The sequence below is a fragment of the Ovis aries genome, chromosome 5, assembly GCF_016772045.2.
Source record: "Ovis aries strain OAR_USU_Benz2616 breed Rambouillet chromosome 5, ARS-UI_Ramb_v3.0, whole genome shotgun sequence".
In the NCBI taxonomy this organism is placed as follows: Eukaryota; Metazoa; Chordata; class Mammalia; order Artiodactyla; family Bovidae; genus Ovis; species Ovis aries.
Window position 1 is genome coordinate 16,998,992 of NC_056058.1, and position 25,044 is coordinate 17,024,035.

Genomic DNA, 25,044 nt, shown 5'->3' on the forward strand with positions numbered 1-25,044 from the left:
AGATACACCTTGCCCTCAGCAGCCAGAGTGAGAAAGCAGGTAATGACAAGGGCAGGCGAGGAGGCGCAGAAACAGGAAGCCCGACTCCCAGCTGGCCTGCCGCTGGGGAAAACAGCCCGGCAGTTCCCCGAAGTTAAATGTGGCACTGACCGCACAAGTCAGCAATCCTACCACTAAGTACCCACCCAAGAAACATCTGTCCACACAAAAACTTATACACAGATGTCCACAGCAGCACGACTCACAGCAGCCAAAAGTTGGAAGCACCTCGAGTGTCCATCAGCAAATGAAGGTACACAAACCAAGCCCCTCCACTCAGCGGCACGTTGGGAGCGTGGCTCAGCCACGGAATGAAAGGAAGCCCTGACACCTGCCACAGTGGGATGGAGCAGACCCAGAAGGGCCCCAGAGGCCAAGGTCGGGTTTCTGTAGGGAGCGATGGAAACGTTCCCCAGTCAACTGTGGCAACGGCTGCAGGACTCTGAACACACACGTCAAAATTATATATTTTAAATGGAGGAACTGGCTGGTGGGTGGAGTCAATCTCAATAAAGCTGCTGCTGCTGCTAAGCCTCGTCAGTTGTGTCCAACTCTGTGCAACCCCATAGACGGCAGCCCACCAGGCTCCGTTGTCCCTGGGATTCTCCAGGCAAGAACACGAGTGGGTTGCCATTTCCCTCTCCAATGCATGAAAGGGAAAAGTGAAAGTGAAGTCGCTCAGTTCCCCCAGGCCCCCTGCACCCCACCGCCTGGGACAGAGGAGCAGGACCACACGGGACGGGCATTTCCCGGCCGTCCTGGGCGGCTCCTCCTCACCAAGGCACAGCTGACGACAGAGGGCACTGAGTCAGGCTGACGGGATCCCCCGCTCTCTAGGTCCCAGTGAGTCCAGCCCAGAGGGGCCCTCCTGCACTGGTACCTCCCCCAGTGGCCTTCAAACTTGGGGACTCGTGGGCTGGGCCATGGGGGTACTCTGGCTGCCCCCCACGAAGGTTGCCACCCGACTTGTGCTGCACTGCGGTGACCAGGTAGGTTCTTTCCCGCCCCTCCCAGGAGCAGAAGGCTCTCTGGATCTGGACCCTGGCCTGGGATAGGCACCCCCAGGAGCCCGGGACAGTGGAGTATGCTGAGCCTGAGTGCCTCAGGAAGGAGAGGGTGGGTAAGAAACACCCCAAGGGGTGGGCCTCCTACAGCCAAGCACACTCTGTCCATCTGAGACCCAGGATTCAGACAAGAGGTGACTGGCAGGGACGCCGCCTCCCCAGGAGACAGTCTCGTCTTTCTGACCCAGTGGGCCCTGGACTAAAGGTTTCTGAAGCTAATGGCAGATGTTGTCCAGGAACTGGACGTTGGGAACCTGCAACTCTGGGGTTTGACAAGAATACAGTGTGTGGGAAGGTATGTCCTCTGGAGAAAACGGAACCTCACAACACAGCTAAACCTTGAGGAGTGCTCTGTCTTTGAAAAGGATTCCGGGGCTCTCCGAGTACAATATGCCCCCACCCCAGAGGTGTCTCTCCCCCAGATCTCTCCCCCGGCCCCTCCCTCTACCTGCTCCACCTGCTGCCACGAAAAGCCCAGCCTCCCTGGGACTCCTGGCCAGCCCTGGGCCTGCCCCCATCTCGGCTCAGCTCCTGCCACCAAAGCACAGTTCCCAACAGGGGACGACAACCAGGGGCCCCTGAGCAGGACTGGGCCCAGGAGGAACGGCTGCCCCTCCAACAAGAGCCAAGACGAAACCCACCACGGAGGCAGGGCGTGATATTCCCAGCCCTGTCCCGACCTCCTCTCCAGCCTACCACATGGGCCTGGCACTCTGTCACGCGCCCCTCGAACCTGCATACAGTTCCCCACTTCCTCCTTCTCTGCGTGGAGCACCGTCTACCACCTGGGTTCCCTGCACACTAGGCGTGCTCCCTGATCACACGGAGCCTGAAGTCCACCCAGGTTCTCTGTGCACCAGGCACTCTCCCTGATCACACGGAGCCTGAAGTCCACCCAGGTTCTCTGTGCACCAGGCACTCTCACTGATCACACAGGGCCTGAAGTCCAGGGGGGCACTCAGGGCCACTACCTGATGCCCTTCCACATCCCCAGCCCACATCGGAGGAACCTTTGCCCCTTCTGCTCCCTGGCCTGTGCAGCTGGACCAGGGGCTCAGGGTGCTGCCTCCACACAGCAGGAACACTAAGACGGGGGATCACAGGCGCCAGGGGCCCCTCAGAGGACGCGAGGACACGGCCTCAACCTGAGTCCGCCCCGTGACACTGGACTGCACCTGCTCCAGGGGTGAGATGGACAAGGCGAGCAGAGCCCCAGAGCAGGACGCTGGGAGGCCACAGCCTGACGGGGCTTGTGTGGGCACAGGGCGGGGGCGGCTGGGTCCCTCCTACCGCTTATCTGAACGACGCCAAGGCTGAGAGCCACAGAGGAAGAGCGGCCCACAGCTCTGTGCACATTCCTGCCAGCCACCAGACAAGCTCCACAAACCCAGGGCTCCAACGGCACAGAGTGCCCTCCGAGGTGAGGGCCAGGAGTCCTGTGCGGATCTCTCATGAGCTGTGTGCCTTCTGGGGGGCTCCTGACTCTCCCAGCTGCTAGAGGCGCCACCTCCCTGGCTCAGGCCCCTCCCTCCATCCTCAGAGCCAGCAGTGCGGCATCTCCCGTCCCTCAGACTCTTTTCTCTGACCTCTGCCTCCATCACCAGTCTCCTCCTCTGAACCCATCTCCTTCTTAGAAGAACTCCTGTGATGCTGTCAGACAGCTCAGATAACCCAGGCTGAGCACCCATCTCCTGATCTGTAACATCGTCCCAGCCACTGAGACCCTCTCGCTAGGTCAGGGAGCATCTTCACAGGTCCCATGATTAGGGCCTGAGCATCCTGGGGGTCACTATTCCATCTCCCTCAAACACCACGAGAAAAATCCATCACATAGGGCTTCCCTGGCAGGTCAGTGGTTAAGACTCTGCCTCATGATGCGGGCAACACGGGTTGGATCCCTGGTCCCGGAAGAGTCCACATGCCTCTGGACAACTAAGCCCCGTGAGACGCACCTACTGAAGTCCACGTGCCCACACTGTGCTCTGCAACGTGAAGCCCACGCTCTGCAGCAAAGAGTACCCCCGACTCACCGCAACTTGAGAAAACCATGCGCTCAGCAACCAAGACCCAGCAGGGCCAAAAATATATTTTTTACAGAGTATTAAAAAAAAATCCATCACAGAAAGAAAGAAGTAACAGTCACCACGCCCCTGCCACCTGGGACTGCGTCTGTGAGGGGCGGCCTGGAAGGACAAACACCTCTGCCCACTCGCTCAGACAGAAGTTTCTAGAAAACCAGGAAGAGGACCAAGCAATACCCCGTGGTCTGCAATGCCGCCCCCCATCCCCACTGTCCTCCCACCATGCACAGAGCCTGGAGTCTTTCTCTGGCCGCAGAGCTGACTCACGGGCACAGCCTGAGGCCCCAGAGAGCCTTGGAAGCTGCTTCCAGCCACTTGTCTCTGCCCCAGGTGACCTTGGCCTGCATCTTCACGTTGGTGCCAATGCTCCTGCAGAGAGGTGCAAGGCTGTCACCTCATCAGGCCCCCTGCCACTCGGCTGAGCTGTGGGGAGGAGTCAGGAGGTGTGAGCTGCAAGCTGGACTATGTGACACCGCAGGCAGAGGTCCCGCCCTGGAGCTCTATGCCCAGGCTCGGCCCGTCCTCCACATTCCCAGAGCCCCGTGGCTGATCCCAGAGCAAGCATGTACCACCCGGGAACAGCGAGGATCAGGCCCCCACACTTGGAAGATGCTGCAGGGCCAGCAGCACTGGCCCACAGAAACCTCAATAAGCCACGTGGGGCAAAGCCCCATGAATGGCGTGGTCACAACCTCGGGCAATAAGGGTGTCCTGGTTCGACACCCAGTCTTTCCACTTAAGTACCTCCCCCCAAACTGCAGGCGGCAGGCGAATCAACAGTCACGTGTACCCTAGGGTCGGGGCCTTTACTCAAAACGACAGGAGCAAACAAGAAACATTTAGCTCATTTCTCCACTGAAAAACGTGGGCTAATTGCTCCTGATCTTCAGTATCTGTTTGAACTTTGAAAAAAAAAAACCTCTCCTTGTCACGACCCTCTCAAGAGGATGTGCCCATCATGAGGCTGCCCACAGAGCCCCTTGGGCACCACTCAACCACACCACTGTGAGAAGGGAGACATCAATGAACAGATGCAGCTATGCACCAATAAAACTTTATTTACAAGAACAGACAGTGGGCCAAGGGGTCCTCAGGCCACACCACGGACTCAGAAGCCTGACAGCTACCCTTTAAGGAGCAAAACTGCACGCCACCCCAGGGAGAGGGGAACCTGAGCTCCACGGCCCAACTCCTGGGTTCCTAAATCATGGTAGAACACACAAGACCACGTTCTAGTCCATGCAGGGCCCTCATCAGCCATGAGGCCTTGGTAGGAGCCTCCGGATAAGGTAAACACTGAACACAAGCCTTCCTCACCGTGGCTTGGAGCATGCGGCCGCCCGTCCCACCCTGAATCCTCCCCGACCCGTGGGTGCTGACCACAAGACACTCAGGCTGCACCCTCTCCTGTCACGGCCACCCCCTGTGAACCCTCTGTCCCTGGTTAATTAGAAAAGTCTGGGAGAAGGTGGAAACCCTGGAACTGAAACTCAGAAGCAGCTGGGCCACAGGATTCTTTTCAAAGGATTCAAAAAATAATCCTTCATTTTTAGAGACCCTCCTCTCCCCATGACTGGGGTGGGGTGAATATGCCCCTCGGTGAAGCCAGATATGGCATCCCGCCCAGGGACATGACACAGACAGTGCTGCTTGTCCTGAGCAAGCCTGGTGGTGTCCCCTGAAACACACGAGGCTTCTCAGGGCTTCTAGAAGCGAGGACCCAACGTGCAGACATGGAGCCCATAGGAGAACAGACCCACCCAGCAGAACCACCCTGAGGGGTCTGGGCTCCTCCTGGGGCATCAGGTCCCTGGACACCCCAGGAACTCAGAACCAAACAGGGCCGCCTTCTCCACCAGCAGCCCTGGGAACCACACAGCACTTACTTCACGGTTCCTTGTCGGTCGTGGGGAGCGAGGCCGCAGAGACCAACAGCCCAGTAAGTGGCTTCTCTTAGGGTTTCTGTTGGGTTTCAGCAATGGCGATGGTTTCTAAAACGCACAGAATAAAACCACGGTGAACGAAACTGATGGCTGCTGGATCTCAACTCCAAATTATGCAGCTCGCAGCTGCGTGTAGCCCAGGCACGCCTGCCTCTGTTCAGACGTTTCCAGGGACATGAAAATCCACAACCATGGGCACCTTTCCCCCAAAGCCTCCCGAAAACGGCCTAGTCTACACGCAGCTCCTAAACATCAGCTGAGGAAGTGAGGGCCTCCATGAACAATCACATCAGACCCAAGAAGCTTCTGGAAGCCTTAGGGTACAGGCCCTCCTGGGAGATGAACACAAAGTCCTGCCTCCTTGGGAACCCCGCAGGCAGGGAAGGTGCCCCTGAAGGAGGACAGTTGGACGGGAACTGCCACGCGGTGACTGCCATTTACACCCCCAGGGGCAGCCGTTGTGCAGCTGAGACCCTCACAGAGCACAGGGTCCCAATCACAGCACTCACAGCCGGGCTCAGGGACACTAGATGAATGGACACAGGACCAGACTCCAAACGTGGGGTGTGGTGCCAGGGCCCCAGCAGTCTGGCCTCCCCACCCCCACTTTCCAGACACAGGGGCTTGGGGTCTGCCAGATCCTTCCTGCCAGTGCCATCGCACATGTTGCCCACGGTTGCTGAGGGCTGACCTTCTGGGCTGGGCAGCTAGGTCCTAGGGCCCTGGGGTCCTGGCTGCATGGAACTAGGTCCCCCGTACTTCCCCCAACTCAGCAGTAGCTTTAAATAGCATGAGTCCCACAAACACCATTTCAATAGACAATGCCTATTGACGTTTTCTTATTTTAATTGGGTTACTAAAATTATTGGGCACAACCCACTAAATTGATTTCATGGTCTTCTGTACACTTTTTTTTTCAGCTGAGCCACATGGCATGTAGAATCTTAGTTCCCTCACCAGGCTTTGAACCTGTGGCCCCTGCACTGGAAGTGTGGAGTCTTAACCACTGGCCTACCAGGGAAGTCCTGATCTAACTGCCTTCTAACAGGTCCCACCTCCAGGGCTGAAAGGCCACACCAAGCTGTGGAATTACCAGCCTCGGGTGCTTGCCGCCTCCTCTGAACCTGCTAAGCCGCCCATGGCAACGTGAGATCCCAAGGGCTCCCTGGCCTCTCCCACTTGCCCGGCTACCACCTGCCCCTCCAGCAACAAGAGCTGGTGTCTGGGGATTCAATTACTCTGGCATCCCCCTCCACGCCCCCACGCGGCTGTGCCTGGCGGAACAATGGCCCCCGGCACATTCCCATCCTGGTTCCCGGGAGCTGCGACTGTACTCTTCAGTGGCGACAGACCACAGGCAGGATTAAGCATCTTGACATGGCAGATGCTCCTGGGTTATCAGGGGGCCCAGTGTCACCCAAGGGTCCTTAGGAGAGGGAGGTGAGAGGGTCAGAGTCGGCAGAGGTCAAAGCGACGCGCTCTGAAGACAAGGGCCCACCAGCCGAGGAGGCGGCACCTCTAGAAGCTGGAAATGGAGAGGACAGATTCACCCCCGGGGCCTCCAGGAGGAACACAGCCCTGCCTAGGCCTTGGTCCCAACCCAGGGAGACCCGGGCCAGACTTCTGGCCTCCAGGGAAGTGAGACGACAGACTCACACTATGTTAAGCCACTGTGTCTGTGGTCATTTGTTACAGCAGCAAAGAGTAACTGACCCGGCAGCTTCCAAACGCATCCCCCTGATGATGGAGGAGGGCGCCCTTTCACTCCCAGTGCCCACAGGTACCCCCCCTTCACGCATGTCTAATGGACCACGGGTCTCCCCTGTCACTTGTCACTGCCTCTCAGCACACTCTCCCCCCGGAGGACAATGACGACCCAGCAGCACGTTGGTGGTTAGGCAGAGACCACCTGAGCCTGTGGTCCTCGGCTGGACAGACCCCAGTCTATTGCCGTCCATAGCTGCAAGGTCACTGAGACCATAGGTCCTCCTGCCCTCGTGCTCTGGGGGATGACAGCACTGACCCCAGGAGAGGAGGCTGCAAGCTCTGAGGCTGAGGTCATGGCTCAGTCTTCAGGCTACAGGCAAGGCAAGGCCTCTGTCCACCCGGACCATGCAGGGCTAGGCTCACCCACCTCTCTTGCTCCCATAAGGGCTTGAGGACACCACCAGGGGCTTGGCCTCCTTCCCAGCCACAGCCAACCTGGCAAAGGGGAGCCAGGATGAAGGGATCAGAGGGGGCTTAAGAGTTGGCTGGGCACGGTGACCTCCTTCCAAAGGGGACGGCATGGGAAGAGGGGTGGCGTGACTCTACAGTGGAGACACCTGACCAGCACGACCTCAGCCCGGGGACCCAGGTCAACACCAGCAGGGAGGAGTCATGCTGACGGCAGGCACCCCAAGATGAAGGATGAGACGGCCCCTCACCTGTGTCCTCTCCCCACACCCAGCGCCCCAGTGTCACCGTGAGAGAACACCAACTCCCACGGAGGGAAGTTAAACAAAATCTCTGACCCCAGTCCTCCTCAAAGCCATCCAGGGCATCAACAAGGAAAGTCTGAGGACTACCAGAGCCCAGAGGAGCCTGAGGAGACGGGACGTCTCAACATCACAGGGGTCCTGATCAGGGTCCTGGGACAGAAGAGGACACCAGGAAGACATGAGGCAAGCTGGATGAAGCAGGACCCTAGTCTACAAGAAAGTCTCCATAAGGTTCATGGATTGCAACAAACGCACCCATCATGTAACACAGAGTAACTGGAGACTGGGTGTCGGGGTCAAGGGTATAGGGAACTCGCCCTACCAGCCTCAATTTCTCTATAAATCTATAACTGTTTAAAAATTAAAGTCTAAGTAATTTTTTTTTTTAAGGAAAACAGAACAGAAAGGCCTGGTGTCTCCCACCGTACAAGCTGGCAGGGCCGGAAAGCCCGTGCTGAAGACAGAACTCAGGGTAGACGGGGGTATCCAGTAGGCGGGGGTAGGCAGCAAGATGACAGGCTAGGCCTCAGACACCACCACCTCGAAGAGGCACGGTCTGACCATTTCTCCTTTAAAAAGCGCCATGCGGCGATCAGATGATGTCGCTGTTGGAGGCACCCGCCAACGCCCCAGATGCTGATGGCTCCTCCTTCACCTCCTCCTCCGCCCTCCGCACAGGGCAGGCAGGTGGGGCAGAGAAGAAGCGGCAGAACAAGGGACGAGCCATCTGTTCCTACATGCTGGGGCACCGGAACTGCCATTGACTGCTGGCATCTATGGAGACCCCACAGGGGTACCTGGGCCACCCAGGGCTGGCCCTCCGGTGGAGCCACCTATGCCACCCACATGACCTTGGAGCTGGGCCCAGGGCCTGAGAGACGACAAATTGACCAGTGTCTGTTGCCCAGAAAGGCAGGAAGCAGGCGCCTGTGTGTTACCTAACCCAGGAGGGCTCAGGGCTCGATTTGGCCTGCTCTGCCCTCGGCCATGAGCCCTAAGAAGCTCTCAAAAGGGGTCTGGAGCTTCCTGTCACTCAGCCTGGCCTGCAGGGGCTCTGTGTGCCCATCACTGGGCAAGGAGGCCACCCAGAGCCTCCATCATCAAAGTAGCATGAACTCAAGGGCTTTTGAAAAATATACACAGAAAGACACAGAAATAAGCACAGATGTCCCCTATGTAGGGATTCACATTCACAGTTCCAGGTTGTATGGACCCAAGGGCCTGGGAAGCCATGCCACCCACAGCACTGAACATACCAGCACCTAGATGTCGGCTTTTAACCACCCTCTCCTACAGCAGGACCCAGGGCTCCCTGGAGAAAGTCAAGTGCAGGGCGGGGGCAGGGAAGATACAAGGTGAGCTGGAGCCCTTGTGGGGGCAGGGAGGGTGCAAACACTAAAAGATGGGGGCCCCCAACGACAAAAGTGAGGACAAGATGAACAGCTAGCATCCTGGACTGTAACCCACAGGATACTATAAACACATGCCCATCCTTAGGTATGAAATTCAAAATGTATGGAAAGGGGAAGAAGCGACAGCTGTCTTCTAGAGAAGAATTCTAGTTCATAGGAACTTCCTTGGTGGTCCAGTGGCTAAGACTCCAGGCTCCCAATGCAGGTGGGCTGGGTTTGATCCCTGGTCAGGGAACTAGATCCCACATGCCTCAACCAAAGATCCTGCATGCCACAAGGATGATCGAAAATCTCAAGGGCTGCAACTAAGACCTGGCACAGCCAAGTCAATAAATATCAAAGGGAAAAAAAAAAGCGTTCTAGTTCATAAATGCAGGAGGAATGCAGGCACATAAATGCAATGCAATGTGAGTCCACACAGTGACCACCGCTGCCAGGAAAACCCACGGTGGACACCGAGAGCGGCACGCAAATACTTGATAAGAAATAGGCACGCTGTCTCGAGGTCCCAGCAGGAGAGCCTGAAACTTCACATCAGAGAATCCCGGCCAGGGCCACCTTATCCGAGGGGTGAAGGCTGACCCCACAGGCAAGGAGACGCATCAGCACATCACCCCAGGGCAGCCTCCAGCAAACGCCCAGCTTTTGTGTAACGGTGAGAAACCAAGCCAAGGTGAGGGATGCTCCAAAACCCCCAAGCAGCGCTCTCCACAAGTGTCAAGGACATGACAGCCACGCGGACTGAGAAACAGCCTTGGCTCTGAGGAGTCTAAGGAGGCTGACACCTTCACTGCGGTCCTGGCTGGGGTCCTGAGCAGAAACAGGGCTGAGAGGGTCAAGCCCTCTCAGGGAGGGGACTGGGACCCTAATCAAATCTGAAGCTATTATTATCACTCCTTCCGGTCACCCTTCTGCAGTTACGTCAGGTGCTAACATCCGGGGAGGCTGGCTGAAAGGAACACAGGGAACTCTCGGTACTGTTTTTGTAACATTTCAGTGCCTCTCAAATTATTTCAAAATAAAGTATCAAAAGCACACCCACAAAAAAACTTTAAAACACAACCACCTCTGTCTTCTTCCTCTGAAGCTCACCGCACAGCGGGTCTTAGTTGGAAGAGGAGAGCCTGGATGTCAAAAGATCCAAACCTCTAAGAAAAGCAGAAGCCAGCTGACAGCAGCCTGCAGTCCGGTTTCAGGGCCGATTAAAGACCCAACCTGCTGAACATGAGTTCCCGGTGCTTCCTGTTTGACAGACCTGAAAAGCTAGTGTTTTCATCCGCCTTCACGTCCTGGGACAAGAGCCGCTCATGTACAGATATCTCACCAGATCCTGTGTCCTTATGGACAACAAAATGCCCCTGCGGAAGCGGTGATGGCTCAGAGAGGAGGTGGGTCCTCTGTGTTGTCTGGATCCCCACTAGGGAGGCTCTCACCTCATCACCTGGAGGCATAAGAACTGTATTGTTTCTCTTTAACGTCCACCCCTGAGACTAGATACAAAATAGTTTGGGGGACTTCCCTGGTGGTCCAGTGGGCTAAGACTCCACGCTCCCAAAGCAGGGGGCTGAGGTTCAATCCCTGGTCAGGGAACTGGATTCCACATGTTGCAACTAAAGATCCTGCATGCCACAACACAGACCAAAGATCCCGCCTGCCGCAGCTAAGACCCTGGGCAGCCAAATAAATCAATGGCGAAATAAAATAACTTGGGGTGACAAAGCCGCAGCGATTAAGACAATGTGGTCCCGGCCTCAGGATGGACAGAGAACTCAGTGGACAAGAGTGGACAGTCCAAAAATAAACATGTCAAGTTAGCTGGTTTTCAATGAGGTTGCCAAGACTGTCCAAGGGGTGAAGAGCAGTCTTTTCCACGATGGTGCTGGGACGACTGGATGTCCACGTGCCAAAGAATGAAGCTGGACCCCTATCTCACACGACAGACAGAAACTAACTCAAAATTAGCTCACGGGTTTAAATGTTAGTGCGAAAACTCTGAGAAGAAAACACATGAATTAACCTTTGTGACCTGGGATTAGACAATGGTGTCTAGATACAACAGCAAAAGCACAAGTGACTACAGAAAAAAAGTAACAAACTGACTTAGTGCTTCAAAGGACATAATCAAGAAGGTGAAGACAACCCACAGGAGAGGTGAAGATATCTGCAAACCTTAGATCTCAAAAGGAACTTGCATCCAGAATATATAAAGCGCTCTTACAGTTCAACAACAACAAACACAAAATCTGATTCACAAGTGGGTAAAGGACTTAAATGGACACTTCCTGGAAGGAGATCTAGAAGCAGCCAACAAGGACCTGAGAAGACGCTAGATGCTGCAGCAATGGAGCCAAGGACAAAAAGAAGCTACACCCCAGAGGCGGCCTCTAGAGCCCACTCCCGGGTGGCGGAGCTTCACACAGCTTCACGATCACACTTCCCACTGCACATCCTTCTCTACTCTCTAGAGACCACCGTGGGGCTCCAGGGGCCGGCACGGATCCCTAGAGGCCTGGTCCCCACCCACCACATGACCGGGAGCAAGTTCCTAATCCCTGTGCTTCAGATTCCTCGCCTCTCAAGTGGGGCACCACAGCCTGCTCGTGCTGTTGACCACAGACAGAGGCATCCGAGAACCCTGGCGCAAAGCACACCCTCGTAAATGGCAGCTGTCCTGGGCCATGTCACCTAGGAGCCTCAGCAGGACCAGAAAGGAAGATCTGATGACAGGCCCCCAGGACCTCTCCCAAGGGCAGTCTGGCAGCATCTCATTTTTGAAAAAAATACCCCCACCCGCTTCCAGCAGGCTGCCCTCAGGCCTTCATGACCTGGACACATGGTCTCCCTGTCCAACCTGGCTCCTCTGCAGGAACAGCCCCTGCAGGGCTGGGAGCACAAGGGCCTGGTGACTGGGTGTGGGGAGGGTGTTAAGAAACAGACTTCTGAGCAAGCACCAGGCCCAGATTTCGTGGGCCCGAAACACAGGAAAGTGACCCACCAAGTCCTGAGGGGCACACTGTATGTGCGCTGCATGCCGCAAAGGGAGGTGCATGCACACAGCTTTCTAGAGGGTGACCCCCTCTGGGGACTGGGGGTGGAGGTCACAGGTCAGGTGGCGGGGGAGGCAGGGTGGCATCTCAAAGCACTGGGGAAGGATGGAATTTAAACAATGGGGCTGGGATGGGGGTCCACCACTGGGAGGAAGGTCAAGTCAGATCCACAAGGAACTCATGAGGAATGAGGACCCACACAAGCACTGACAGGGAACACGGAGGAAAAGGCTTTCCAACGGCGGCTCAAAAGAGGCAGCAGAAGGAAAGATTCAGGCGCCTTCCTGGCAGTCCAACGGTTAAGCTGCACTTCCAATGCAGGGGGCGCGAGTTCAATCCCTGGCTAGGGGCCTAAGACCCCACAGGCCGCTCAGTGCAGCCACAAGAAAAACAAAAGATTCGTAACTCTGACTATCTCAACAAAATTAAACCACCATTAAAAAGCCAAAATGCACCCAGGACACTGAGATTACAGGCTTGTAATACATGCTGCAAAGGGCTCCCTAAGACATATTATTACTAAGTTTACAAAATTAGGGGGGAAAGGGCACAAATCCAATGAAAAGTGGGTGAAAAGCATCAACAGACTACTCACAGAAGATATCAAACTGGCTTTTCACATATTAGGTGATGCTCAACCTCACTCCTCATTTTTGGAAATGTCAAGTAAAACTACACAGAGACCCTGGTACTGACGGCTCAGGACAGCAGGTCTGTTCTAAAGAGAACAGAGCCCCCTGCTGGTGAGGCTGAGGGCCCAGACCCTCTCAGTGCTGCCGGAGGAACAAACCCATCAGCCCTCCTGGGAGGGACACAGGTGGACGCTAACACCTGTGCTTATCTTCTGACCCAGAGAACCCACTGTGGCACTTTTCATGAATGAGAAAGCATACATGGGACTTCCCTGGAGGTCCAATGGTTAGGACTCTGCGCTTGCACTGCTGAGGGAGTGGGTTCACGCCCTGGTCAGAGACCTCAGATCCCGCAAGCCATGCTGCTGCTGCTGCTGCTGCTAAGTCACTTCAGTGCTGCACAGCCAAAAAAAAATGTCTGCCCTTCTAAGACATAAGCTAATGAGATGGTTCCTGAGGAGGGAGGGGGGGACTGACATCTCTCCAGACACCTTTCTGCACAGTTCTGACCTTGAACCATGCTATGTCCCACATATTGAAAGAAAGAGGGAATGAATAAAATCAACAAGAACTTGGGTGGACAGAAATCCTACAATGAAATACAAACAGAAGCAAACCATACCGAATTTCAAGTAAATAACACAACCACAAGGATGAGGAAAAGGAATAACTGGCCCATGTGGCTTTTAGACATGGCTTTGGAGCTACATGCCTTTGAGATCAAGATAAAACAAACACTGACTTATTCCAGAGGCTTCTTTTACTGTGGGTGACGCAGGGTTCTCAGCGACAGAGTCAGGGGTTACAGAACAGGAAAGGGGAGGTTGGCACGCAGTCCGCACGGAGGCCTGAAAGTGCAGGTGTCGACGTGAATTCATGGGCACTAGCGTGTGTGTGCCGAAGCAGAAATAGATGTGGTGTCTGTGTGGTATACATACACAGATACACTGTGCACGTGTGTACTTATTTACACATGTATTTCCCAGGCGAGAGGGCCCAGCAGCAGAGACGCCCCTTTGGCAGTGAGCACTCTAAACACCCAGGTCTTGGCTTCTAAGCACCCACAAGAAGAACCAGGGCTCCCTGGAGAAGTCAAGCCCAGAGCTGAGGCCCCAAAGCAGGGAATTAAGTGCCCAGAGGCTTCGGGCACTTGCCAGAAGGACACAAGGAGCCACAAGGTGATGAGACCACCCCCCGCCCCGGGGGAGATCTGGGACCACTGGAGTAACAGAAACCAAGCACAGCCATGGGTTACAACCCAGAGTCAGGTGAGGATGCACACGGCCTCGCTGACACCAACGAACAAGTGGGGATGAAGAGACAGCTGCTGTTCCCAGGAGAAAGCCGACTGACAAGTGCGGAAGAAGTGGTGAAATGAGACAACCCCCTACTTTGCAAGAATCGACTGTGACTGCAACTCCCATGGTGGTCCAGAGGCTAAGACTCCGCACTCCCAATGCAAGGGGCTCAGTTTCGATCCCCCCGTCAGGGACCCTGATCCCACATACCACAGCTATGACCAACTAAGACCCAGTGCAGCCCAATTAATTAATTTTTTTAAAAAGAATCAATGATGGCTACCCAAAAAAACAGTGATTGTTTGGGGAACAACAGCATGTTTACACGGTCCCCAAGGACCTGCTGCAAGAAACTTATCAATTATAAATGATAAAATTGTGACTTCAGGGTGGGGAAATCTGGTGAACACGCCCTTATCCTAGTAGGCCAGGCTGACGTCAACAGAAGTGGGCTCCAGACACCAGGGACTCCATACCACTTCCAGGACATTCCTGACAGACGGTGGGAACCACCAGACACACCCACATCAAGCAACGCCCCACAGGACAACAGGCCTGAACTCTCCCAAAGCCCAAGCCATGAGCTTAAAGGGCAGACTCGGAAACTGACCCATTTCTGATAAACAGAAATGAAAGCAACATGATGGATGAAATGCAGGGAGTGAACCTGGACTCTCCTCTGGGAATTCACTTTCTGATTTTGATAATGTGATTAAGAGCATCCCTTGTTCAGAAGAGATGAACACTGAAGTGTTGGGAGGTAAAGAGGCATGTATCTGGAACAGTTAAGGAAAAAATGTGCAGAGAGAGAGAGAGGCCAAAAACAAAAGAAAAGGAATAATAGCCAGCAAACTGAAAGCGAACTCGTGGAGAACTAGCGAACAGGGGAAAGGCGTCTGCGGAGTCTGTGTGCCGTTCTTGTGACTTTTCTGGAAAACTGAAATCACATCCCCAGATAATTTTATTCAAAAAAAAGAAAGAGAGAGAGAAAGAAAGCACTTGGCTTGAAAAGATAAAAATAAAAGGAAGCACGTGGGCGAAAGGCCAGCGAGCCCCGGAGGCTGCCAGCACCTGCTTTTGGAACGTCGTGGACAAGAACACGGCCTACCGGCCCACCTACATCTTCACTGGGCTCGGGGGGTCAGGGAGGCAGCCTGGGTGAAGGCCACCTGTCCCCCTGGCCCAGAGCCCAGGCAAGGGGCAGGCACCACACAGAGAGAGGGGTGGATGCCAGCGCCCTGGGAGGGGGCACCCCAGCAAGCCTGCCTGGCCAGAAGGCCACACCTGGCAGACACTCAAAACACCAGCCCATTCTCTATTCACGTGTGTAGGTCTTAGACGCTCCATGACTAACCACTTAAAACAGTAATCGTTAAGAGAATCATCTTCCTATTTCTCTGCAAATGTGCTCCTAATCTTGTGGGCATCTGTGTAGGCGTGAAGGATGAACATGTACACACGTTCTGTGCCCAGAGAGGCCCCTGCCCATCATCCACAGCCCCAGGCAGGGACCCTGGATGGACTCCCTGACCTCGTGAACATCACTGTCTTCCAGTTTGCCTGGGGCTTCCCTCAGAGCTGGTGTGAGGGTCAGGGATGACCAGGACAGATGAAAAGGCCAAAGATGGGGACCCAGGGTCACCAGGTGCAGGCCAGCTCTAAGCACCAGGCACATTCAAGCAGCCCCCAAGATCCTTGGAAGCAGGTACTGCTGCCATTGCCCATTTCACAGATGAGCAAGCTGAGGCACGGGGCAGCTGGCATCACACAGCCAGCACCAGGGGAGCCAGCTCGAGATCACAGCCCCAGCAGTGAGCCTCACCAACCCACACAGACCAGCACAGCCAGGAGCCACACGGAAAAATAGGCAGCTCAGGCCCCACCCAGTGCCTCCAGACTGGATCCTTCTAAAACTGGAAAAATGGAGGAGAAAAAAAGTGGACCAACATTGTGGTCATCTTAAGGAAGGGAGGACCTCTCTGGGCTGGTCACAAGATCAGGCGCTTTAAAAGAAAGGACAAATTTGGCAATAAACTTTAAAATATTCTATGTAACAACACATCAAAAATAAAGTTGGATGAGAAACGAGAAACTGACAAAAAGTGTATAACACAAAAGACGCTAATAGCCCTAATATAGACAGGGTTATAAGAGAACACTGGTTCTCAGCCAGAGGCGACTGTCCCCCAGGGGACACTGGTGGCATCCGGGGACATCTGTGGCTGTCACAGCCGGGGGAGGAAAGAGGCCCCTAGCGTAGCGGAGGTGGGGGTCAGGGGCGCTGTTCAGACCCCCAGGCCCAGGGCAGCCCCACAGAAGGGTCTGGCTTAGACATATCCACAGGCTGAGGCTGAACATCCCCGTTAAAAGTCAGAAAACAAATACCCCAATTTAATACGGGGGATGGCTATGAACTGGCAACTCTAAAACAGCTTGACTAGGAAGTGACAGATTAGAAGGAGGGACAAAAGCTGGGGCTGTCACCAGGATGACGAGAGCCTCCAGCTGTTGCAAGAGTATTCCCAGCTTTCTGGGGACAACTGAGAAGCACTATTCCAGACAGAAGAGGAGCCTGAGCAACAACGCTCATGGGAGTCTACCTCGAGGAGACAGCAGCCAAGGTGTTCACTGCAGTGTTAGAGAGGAAAAACAGAAGTAAGTTCAGTGCAAGTTAAGAGGACAGGCAGTGGGACTTCCCTGGCGGTCCAGTGGCTAACACTGCGCTTCCAGTGCAGGCGGTGCAGGCTCAGTCCCTAGTCGGGGAGCTAAAATCACACATGCCTCGAGATGCAACCAAAAAAAATCATTAAAAAACAAGAGAGAAGCAGCAGTAAGAAAATCATACCCACTCACACAAAACGAAGGAATGTGGAGCTGATGAGCTAGAAAGACGTCTACCGGACACAGAGTGATGGCCAGACAGTCGACACCAAGAACGGGTCTCTGGGGGGCAGGACCTGGGGAAACGTGTAATTCACACAGGCTTCTGTCTCTACTGACAACACGTTTGTGTCACTTTTGAAAAAAACAAAGACGACTCAGAACCGCCTGGAGGGCTGTACCTAGGACCCATGGTCCTGTCCCTCCAGCAGCTCCCTGGCTGGTCCATCTAGGTGGACAGGAGCTGACCTCAGGATAAAGAGGCAGAGTGCCTGGGAATAAACCATCACCAAAATGATCATGGTCCCCAACCTAATTCAGATTTATAACACCAAACCACACTGGAACCCTCGTCTATGACTGGTAGGACTGGACCAGGGTGCAGCCGCTTAGGAAGACAATTCGGCAGTTTCTTAGAGCCTCAAACACAGTTTCCATCTGACCCGGCAATTCCACTCCTAGGTGTCTACCCAAAAGAATCAAACTTGTGTCCACACAGAAACTTGCACACGAATGTCTGACGCGTCGAGAGGGAACACGAGAACACGAGGCGCGCGGAGCAGACACCAAAGGCCGCCCAGAGTCTGCGAGAACACGAGGCGCGAGAGAAGCAGACACCAAAGGCCGCCTAGCGCGGGGCTCTCTCTACGGAGCACCCACGCCGGCAAACCCACAGACAGGTAGATCTGCTGGGGGGCTCTGCGATTACACGGATGGGACACGCCCAGAAGAGGCCAATCCACAGAGACATAGAGTGGGTTCATGCTTGCCAGGAAGAGCGGGGAATGGAGAGGAACTGTTTAACAGGTACGGAGTTTCCTTCTGGAATGATGAAAACGTTCTAGAATTCGAGGGTGGTGACTGTCACACATCCCTGTATGTATGTGTAAGTATGTATATGTATATATAATACAGCACATTATATATACTAATAATCACTGAGCTGTACACTTTAAAGGGGTGGATTGTGTGGATGTGAATAATACTTAATAATCTGCTATTAAACAAAATACCAAGGGACCTCCCTGATGATCCAGTGGTTAAGAATCTACTTTGCAGTGCAGAGGACATAGGTTTGCTCCCTGGTCATAGAACTAAGATGCCACACGCAGCTGGGCCACTAAGCCCATGAGAGGCAACAGCTGAGCCTGCACAACACAACTAGAGAGCTGGAGCACCACAACAAAGATCCTGAGGGTATATCCAAGACTCACTTCAATAAATATTTTTTTAAATAAATGAAAATTAAATTTTAAAAACACCAAGCCAGAAGAAAAAAAAAGAAGCATGAGAGCTCCCCAACATTCTGATCAAAACTCTGATGCTATTATGAAGCTTTAACTGAATGTACCCAGAACTTCGTGGCCGCCCATGATGTCAGTGACCAGAGGCGCCCACTCTATCTGGCCCTGGTTCTCTGCCCAGAGCCATCCTGACTGCCACCTGCCAAGCTGCCCACCTGGACTCTCACAGAAAGAGCCACAGTGAACATCCAAGTCAGAGCCCCACCAGCTCGCTGGCCTGCCACAAATTTATCTCGAGGCTGACCTGGGACTCCTTGCACCGGGCACTGCTTAAGCCCCAAGACCCACCTCCACGTGGATGTGGCACACTGACCCAGATGTGGGACCCCAAGGCAGAATCAGGGCCACAGACCAGTCAGCTTCAATGGGCAGCTTGCCCTGGAGCAACGACTAACCCTGCATACGACGGAGCCTGCGTCACAACTAGAGTCCGTGCGTGCAACGGGAGATCCCACGCAATGCAACGTAGATCCTGCATGCTGCAACTAAGACCCGACGCACCCAAATACATAGATATTTTTTAAAAAATACTTTGAGGTGAATGAAAACAAGGACACAACAAACCAGAACTTACACAGCACAGCTAAAAGCAGAACTGGGAGGGAAATTTATAGCTGTCTATTTGAAGCAAAAACGAAAGCTCTCAGATCAATAATCTAAACTTCTGCCTTAAAGGCATTGGAAAGAAAAGAGCAAACAGTACCTAAAGCAAGCAGAAGGAAGGAAATAACAAAGATCAGAGCAGAAATTAACAAAACAGAAATAGAAAACTGAGAAAATGAACTAAACCGAAAGTTGGTTCTTTGAAAAGATCAACAAAACTGACAAACATTTAGGTAGAAAGATCAAGAGAAAGGAGAGAGAAAGCTCAAACTGCTAAAATCAGGAATGTCAGCCGGGACATCACTACTACCACCTACCTTACAGAAATAAAGATGATAAAACAAGACTGGAGGGGCTTCCCAGGCAGTCCAGCGGTTAAGGATCCACCTTCCAATGCAGCGGAAGTAGGTTTGATCCCTGGTCGCAAGGAAGCCCACGAAGCCCACGTCCCACAACAAAGAACCCACAGCTAAGACCCAACACAGCCAAGTAAACAAACAATAAATATTTTTAAAATAACAATACTTGATAATTAGAGTGCTACGAGCAATGAAAAAGGAATGGAATGTGGATGCACACAACAACTCAGATGGATCTTATGTGAAAAAAACCAATCCCAAAAGGTTACCTACAATTCCCTGAATCTCTCACAGTGACGAGGTTATAGACCTGGAGAACAGACCTGTGGTTGCTGAGGGCTGAGGGTGGGAACTGGGTGGGAGATGCTTTAAGGAAGGAGCAAGAGGGAGCTGGTCTGTGTTGATAAGACAGGTCTGTAGGGTTTTGTTTTGTTTTTTGACAGCTCTGTATTTTGATTGTGATGATGGTTACACAAGTCTGCTCGGGTGATGGTATCACACAGAAACACACAAAAATGAGTTCATGCTAAAATGAGGGAAATCTGAGTAAGGTCTGTAGTGTTCTGTACCGATGCCAGTTCCTGGGTTTTGACAGTGGATTCTGGTCATGCAAAATGTCACCACCAGGGGAAAAGTACATTGAGACCCACCCTGTTCTATGTTTCGCAAGTTCTTGGAAGTCCACAACTCTTTTTTTCTTTTTTGATGCAGACCCTTTTTAAAGTCTTCATTGAATTTGTTACAATACTGCTTCTGTTTATGGTTTGGTTTTTTGGTCAGGAGAGGCATGGGATCTTAGCTCCCCAACCAGGGATTGAACCCACACCTCCTACATTAGAAGGCAAAGTTTTAACCACTGGACTGCCAGGGAAGTCCCCATAATTTTTAAAAACAAAATGTTCTGGGACTTCCCTAGTGGTCCAGTGGTTAGGACTCTGAGCTTCCACTGCAGGGGACATGGTTTCCACCCCTAGTCGGGAAACTAAGCTCCCACAACCTGCGTGGCACGGTCTAAGTAAATTTTTTTTTTTAATGTTAAAAAAAAAATACAGGGGATAATCCATCACGGATGGAAGGGCAGACTGCCACGCAGGTTGATGGTCTGGGGTTGGGTGATGAGTACTCAGGGTTATCTGATTCTGTGCACCTTTCTGTGTGTTCAAATTCCTAGTAATGAAAAATCTTAAAATATAAAACAAAGGGAGCCATAACAATGTTGACCCCTTCCTCATTCGGATTCACGAATCTCCTTCAGAGATGTCCCACCATCAGGACTGCTGCCATCTCATCTGATGTCTTCCCCGAAACACCTACCATAGTATTTTCACAACAAGGATCATAATGAGACACTGGACCGCCATGAAGCACTGCTGGGAAGAACGATAGTGTTAAAAACAGCATTTGAGATGGCGGGAGGGAGTGCCCCGGGTTCTGCAAAGGTTTCTCCATTTCAAAATCCCTGGTTCCAGGTGGAAATGATCTGCTCAATAGCAAGGTCTCAATTCTCCCCAAATGAGAAGATTTAAAAGGGAGAACAACAAAGGGACAGCCGGCTGACTCAACCAACAGGACGAGCGACTGTGGCCCAGAAGCCAGTGCTGCCCCTGGGCTGGGCACGTGGACCACACCTCGACCTCCCAGGGGAGTTGAGCTTGACACTCCACACGCACGCACTCACTCCCACTCACAGCAGCCTCCCCGGCATTTCTACCTCAGGACCTCTGCACATGTTCTGTGCTTCAACAAGGAGCTTCCTGCCCCTTCAAGTCATTCAATCTCTGCCCAATGTTAGCTGGGAGGGGCCTTCCCTGTGCACCATGAAGGAAGCACCACCCACAGCTTTAGTGATCAGACCTCTCCCTGGTCCCCATCACACACAGGGCCACTGCCCCCTGCCAGCTCCAGGGCTCCTGGCCTGCAGGACTGACGCGGAGCCGGCCGGCTGACAGCAGAGCCCAGGCCACAGGGGCTGTGGGTTCCTGCTGTCTCCTCCACCACAGCCCCCACGAGGTGAAGCCGCAACCAGGGGTGAAAACTAGCACTTATTAACACACACACCCCGTTTACAGCTCGCTGTCACCTAACAAGGAGGGCATGCGAGGACACCGGGACCCCATGTTGGTGGCAGTGACAGAGTTCAGGCACTCAGGTCACTTGCTGAGCTAGGGCTTTAGACTCCAAACCAAGCACTGCCTGGGGCTAAGGCCCAAGAGACCCCTGGAGAAGCTGGTCACCCCCACAAAGTCCCCTGGGCCTCTGAGAGCCTGGACGGCTAGGGGTCTCTGTACACAGGGGTGCCAGGGGACCCCAGCACAGCCCCACTTTCCAGGGAAGATGATTCACCGAGTCCCATCACTCGGGCCATCACTGCCCCTCCCTACCGCCAAGCTCATCTGAGAGCCACAAGGGGGTGAGCACCCCAGGACACCACAGCAGCATTCAGGGGGCGCTAGCAAGGGCTCTTTATCCCAGGCGAGGGCTGTGGGGCTGCTCCGTGCCCAGGGAGAAAAGCTTGGATGCAGATCTATGGGGGCAGACAGAGGAGGGTTCTGGTAGGTTCCAGAAAGGGCCACTCTTGGGCCACTCTCTCCACTCAGGCCCATCTCCATGGCCCCAATCAAGTTCACGGGAGCCCAGTGAGGCTCAGACAAAACCACGGGTCTGGGGGACATTCTCAGCCAGCACTACAGGCAGAAGGGGAGCATGGGTTCAGGCTCTCTCCCGTCTGGCGAGTGGGGGGGCAGGCCCACCACTCAGCAATGCCCACTCCCTGCCCCTTGAGTGACCTGGAGCACACTGGGGTCGGGAGGCCAGCCTGTGTGACAAGACCCCTGCCTGTTGGTCCCAGGGCGACATCACAGGTCCCACATGGGAGTCCCTGCCTCCCCAACCACTGCCTGAGCCTCTCAGGGTCACAAGAATGTCCTGTCACCCCCCAAGACAACCACTGGATCCTGGCAGCACACAGAGACCCCCAATGCCACACCGCCCCCTGGACGCACATCAGGGACTCAGCAGGGACCAACGGCAGCCTTCGCTGATGTGGTTTTGTCTCACTGTAACTGCTGATGCCTACATGGGGAAGATCATTATTTTTACAATGACCGTCTCTCCTGCAGTCCTATTAGAAAAAGAGCCACTCTGGCTTGGTCAGTCCAAAGTTCTCAGGCCTTCTCTTGGCTAAAGGCTAAACTAACCAACACGGGCAGACCTGGGGCCTCAGGAGCAGGTGCTGGAACCCAAAGCAACAGCTCCACGTCCCCATCTTGGCAGCCACACCAAGGACGCCTAACCCAGTCCTCCTCCTCACCCGGAGCTCATCTGCAAACTCCACCATCCTGCCCAGGGGGACACCACTCACCCAGAAACCCCGTCCTCAGCCAGGTGGCCCACAGCAAACCCCAAGTCACCGGATGAGGACCCTGGATGAGGCGTGCGGGACAGGCCAAGGGGCTCTGAGCTCTGCACTGGCTGCTTCCAGTCCAGCCGCCCCAAAGACCACCACCCCAGCTTCCCGGTCCAAAAGCCCAGCCAAACCCTCTCACCCACCCCTTTAACATAAAGAAGCTCCAGGAAGAGAAGAAACCAACTTGTTTTCAAGGTGCCTTTGAGTAATCTCTGTTGTTCCTGAACTTTCTTCCCTGCACGAGTACAGAACAGCAGTGTGAAAACATGGGCTATTCCAGGATGGAAAGTGATTTTAGAAACTCCTTTTGCAACACCTTGAGTCACAGTCAGGGAAAGGCAGAGGCCCAGAGGAAAATTGCCGCTGTCATCTCTGAAGGCTCTCCCTGGGCCAGAGAGACAGTGGCATCAGAGCCGGTCACTGTCTATGGGGGTCACCCTGGGCCCTAGGGAGCGCTGAGCAGTCTTCCTGGCCTTCACCCACTTGATGCCAGAAGCCGCTACTAGTCATGACAACCCCAGATGTTCCCAGACATCACCCAGGGTCCTCTGGGGGCAGGACTGCCCCAGGGCGGGAACTACTTCCCTGAAGGATTTCCATGGGTTAACTCAGTTAAATCTCATCCACCCTTGAAGCAGAGCTCTCCACTGTCACCCCCACTTTGGCGATAAGGGCACACACCCAGCAGAGGTGGGATCTAAGCCCAGGCAAGCCAGGCACGCGGGTACCAGCCTCCAGTGGCCGATCCCACTGGTAGTCCTACCTTGATACCTCAGGCCACTTAAGACTGCAGCTCTGGGATGTGACTGCCGAACTCTGCTTGTACACAGGTCTCAGCTTTCCCACGGCCAAAGCAGCACCCCAAGTCCCTGCAATTCTCTTCACAGAACCACCCTGAGCCCCAAGTTGAAAGCCCCCAGGACAGTCAGCACCCATGCCACACACGCACTGCCTTGAGCTCTGACCTAGGCAGGACAAGGTTAAAGAGGAGAGGCTGCTTACAAGGGTCCATGGGAAGGATCAAGGCCCAGGCCAGGCCACCCCGCCCATGGGGATTGGCCCTCCAGCCGACATCCTACGGGCCAGGCCACTGCACTCACCCCAAGCTGCTTTCTCCTGGGTCTCTCTGGTCTCCCCAGCTAGAAGCTAACAGATCCAGAACTTCTGATGGACTGAGAAGGCAGGTGGGAATGGGGTGGGGGATGGGCACCCCCATATATAGCATCCCCACCACCCCAGCGCTCAGCTCACCCAGGGCCAACGCGAGATGTGAAATGTACACAGGATGTTGAAGACAGCACCACAAGAAAAGAAGAGGAAAACAGCTCGCTAACAATTCTTATGATGATCACACGTTGGAATGGCAACATTCTGGGGCATACTGGTTTAGATAAAATACATTATTCAAATTAATTTCTCCTGCTTCCTTTCACCTTCAAGAAAACTTTAAAGGACACACGGGGCTTGCTCTGCATCTTTACTGGGCAGCGATGCCTCAGAAAAGCCACTGTTTACACTTTCACCTGTTCCTCTTCTGAGGGTTCTGCTGTTTCAGTTCTCACGTTCAAGCCTGTTTCGGTGCCTGGCGGGGGGCACCATACAGTCTGCTGTTCCTGCAGTGACATCCCGTCAGCGTCCACACGTGTCTCCCACGGGGTCCTCCCGTGCCACAGGCAGCTGCCTCCCTGCCACTCAGGACCCCCCAGGTCTCCTATATCCTCTGCTGGGGGGGGGGGGGGCAGCAAGTGTCTGATCCGCATGTCACATCTCTGTGACTGCTGGAAGGACCGACGCTAGCTGGCTGGCTGCACTGTGTGAGGCTATGAAGCCACACCCCGTCCAGCCCCTGCGGTCCCTGGAGAAGCCAGCTGCATTTCCGAATCACCCAGCCTAATGACCGCGCTTTCCCTGGAGGCAAGGGAGCCTGGGCAGGACTCTGCTCAGAGGCTAGTGTACCTTACAGGGCCCTGTGGGGGTGGTGGGGATATTTACAACACAGGGGACTGCCTTCAAAGACCCAACCCACAAACCCTTCAGGGCCGGGGTGAGCAGACCAGGAAAGGGAAGTGGCCCAGGAAGCAGCTTGTGTTCAAACCCACTGGCCATACAGGCACGAGACGTGGGGGGAGCGGGGCGCAGAATCCTGGAAAGGATTGTGCGGGGGATCGGGGTGGGGTGTGGGAGGGCACAGCACTGGGTGAGCATTCTGAATGCCCAGCCCTGAAATTCTGGAACTCTGAGATGGTTCAGAGAAGAAGGGGCAGGAAAAAGTAGAAACTACCAGCTCCCCACAGCAGGCAGTGAACACGCAACGTGTCCACCCACACATGGGAGCATCAATGCGCCACGGAGAGGACAGAAGCCCTGAGACTCGCTCCCACGTTAACAGACCCTGAGAACATGATGCTCAGTGAAAGCAGCAGACATGGGACTCACAGGGTGAGTCCACTGATGGGAAATGTCCAGAATAGGCAGGTCTACAGACACAGAGAGTGG

The 25,044-nt window shown here is 54.2% G+C and overlaps 1 protein-coding gene across 3 annotated transcripts in view; it reads right to left on the reverse strand.

Annotated features, from left to right (window-relative positions):
- The window catches only part of KDM4B (lysine demethylase 4B), a 116,707-nt gene that overhangs the window by 83,545 nt on the left and 8,118 nt on the right, over positions 1 to 25,044 (reverse strand). For 2 of the 3 annotated variants that reach the window (XM_027969833.2, XM_027969831.2), the window contains exon 2: positions 5,071 to 5,175. The exons of the other annotated variant lie outside the window; for it this stretch is intronic. The gene's annotated coding sequence lies outside the window, so the exon portion shown is untranslated. The remainder of the gene's footprint in view (positions 1 to 5,070; positions 5,176 to 25,044) is intronic. 3 annotated transcript variants of the gene reach the window in all.